The sequence below is a fragment of the Pelodiscus sinensis genome, chromosome 24 (genome assembly GCF_049634645.1).
Source record: "Pelodiscus sinensis isolate JC-2024 chromosome 24, ASM4963464v1, whole genome shotgun sequence".
NCBI classification, from domain to species: domain Eukaryota; kingdom Metazoa; phylum Chordata; order Testudines; family Trionychidae; genus Pelodiscus; species Pelodiscus sinensis.
The window spans coordinates 6,214,211-6,217,000 of NC_134734.1; positions in this window are offsets into that span (position 1 = coordinate 6,214,211).

A 2,790-nucleotide genomic window follows, 5' to 3' on the forward strand; every position below is an offset into this window, starting at 1 on the left:
CCCCTTTGCCAGGGAGCAAGGGGAAAGAGCACTGCTTCCTGCATTCCTCGCTCTGGCTGGGCAGCACAGGGAGCAGATGAGCTGTGCACTTTGCTTTTCTCCCCTGACAGGGACAGAAAGGGTAGCAAGCAGCTCTGGTATGAAACTCCTTACCCGTCATCATCCACACACACACATGGTATGTCTACACCTGCCCCCTTGTTCGGTATGAAGCATACCGAAGTTGCTAATGAAGTGCGGGATTTAAATATCCTGCACTTGTTTAGCATATTCGCGGCCCGTCACCATTTTAAAAAGCCTGGATTAATTTGCCACATGTAGTCTGATCCAAAGCCCTTCCCTCGAATTAACTGTTACTCCTTGTGCAATGAGTAAGAGCACGTCTTCACCCCCCCCAACCCTGACTCCTGCACCCCCCCTACACTCCCATCTCCCTGCCCTGAGCCCTTCCTTAAGTACCCGAGCAATACCAGGTAAATGTACTAGTACAAAATGAATCCTGAAATCAAATCCTAGTAAGTTCTCAAGCAGCATTTGTCTCACTTTGTCCATTTGTGTATTTTAATTACTACCAATGGAAATTAGTTTCTTGGTGTGTGCATGTACTGTGACATTTTTCAAGTAAAATATAATCCTTGCAAACCTGTCTGTCTGTCCATCAGTCTGTTCAAGAACTCAACAGTAAGAGCAAGGACCACCAAATCTGGTATATAGCTTCCTCTTCTCCTAACTCAGAGGTGGGGATCTTCAGGCCCAGGGGCCAGATGCAGCCCCGGGCTTGCCTGGATCCAGGGCCCTGAGGCTCAGAGCCTCCCCCCCGCCCCAAACACACACACATTTGGGATCCCATTTTAGTGCTCTAGCCCCTCCCCCACCACTGCACAGCTTCTCTCTCTGTGTCCGGGCAGCACACAGCTATCATCTCACTGAGGCTTCAGGTGCTGCCATAACAATATAGGCTGTTTAAAAGCTGCAAAGAGTAAGTTCTGGGGGGGGGGGAAGGGAAGGGTCAGAAAAGGGACCTATGTCCCTGTGTATATTACAGATCCTGCAGTTAGAGGCCCATTCTCAGGGTACGTCTAGACTACATGCGTCTGGCGACAGAGGCATGTAGATTAGACTACCCGGCATAGGAAAATGAAGCGGTGATTTAAATAATCGCTGCTTCATTTAAATTTACATGGCTGCCGCGCTGAGCCGATCAGCTGTTTGTCGGCTCAGCACGGTAGTCTGGACCGTGGGGGTCAACATCAAAGGCATTTGTCGACCTCCCAGGTATGCCTCCTGGGATGAGGCATACCGGGGAGGTCGACAAATGCCTTTGATGTCTACCACGGAGCGTCCAGACTACCGCGCTGAGCCGACAAACAGCTGATCGGCTCAGCGCGGCAGCCATGTAAATTTAAATGAAGCGGCGATTATTTAAATTTTCCTATGCTGGGTAGTCTAATCTACATGCCTCTGTAGTCTAGACGTACCTTCAGTGTTGTGCCAAGTGAGAGAGAGGTCCAGAGGTTCTTAACAATCGACACAGACTAAGGGTGAGAGGAAAGTGAGGGGAACATCACACAACAGCAGATGTAGAAGTCCTACTCCAGTGTGTATCTATTAGGCCACACTGCCTCCCAGAAAGGGTGACTAGTATTCTCACTGGTCAGCCAGGGAAATTGAGTCACATAGAGATCTTTTATATGTCTTAGGCAGATATGGAGATAAAAGCACAACAGTCTATATGCTCAAAACCATGAATCCTCTAGACAGTCCTTATCTATTAGCTTTCTTGTAGCATCATTATTTCATTGTTTGTTATTTCTCTGGTTTTTCTTTTCCCATGCCTATTTTTTCTTTCTTTCCATTTTTCCCACTTTGTTTTCATTTGAATTTCTGATATTTTAAAATCTGTTACTATTGTTTCTATGACTTGGCTTTTCCCTGGGGACAGCATCTGTTTTCATTCCGTTTTCACAAGTAACCTTCAGACAGTCTTGGCTTTAGGCTACCCCAATGATAAACCGCACCCAGTTTTCCCTGCAAATGCAAGGGGAATCCTGACTTGTCCCATGAGCAGATTCCTGAAATTCTGACCAGTTTGTTAGCAAATTCCTTGCTCAGTTTCCTGGCCACTAACCTCCTCACGTGTTTTCAATCTAGGAAACTAGGCAGCTCTGTAAGTCCATCTGAATATCACGAGTTTGGCCACTGCTGGGCTAGTTAATGTGGTCTGAGTCCTGGCACCCAAAAAAGGAGAGGCAAGTTAAGTGAGGTCGTATCTTTTATCAGACCCACCACTGTTGGTGCAAGAGACAAGCTGTCGCAGACCTCAAGAGCTGGGTGAGAGCTCAAAAATTTGTCTCTTGCACCAACAGAGATATTGTCCAATAAAAGATATTGTCTTGTCCACCTTGTCTCCAATGGGCTACAACCAACATGGCTACAAGAACACCGCAAACCCCTTAAATAACTCATCCTCTGCAAGAGGCCTATTAATGATCAAATTGCTGGCATGGCTTGTATGATGGCAGTGGCCAGTTCCTTGGAACACCAGAAAAAAAGTCAACAAACCCATTGCCACCTCCCTCCCCACAACCTCCACACACCCACCTCCCGGTTAATGGCCAAACATGAGTCAGCCAAAGCCTTTCTGAATGAGAGGCGAGGTTGCTCCTTTCACTTCCCATTTGGGTCCAGCCAGTGTGGGATGGCAAAACTCCAGTCCGGATGGAGCCAATGGAATCTTCCCCAGTCAGTTCTTCATCACACGGGTTTGGCACACGGTCCCTATATAAAGGG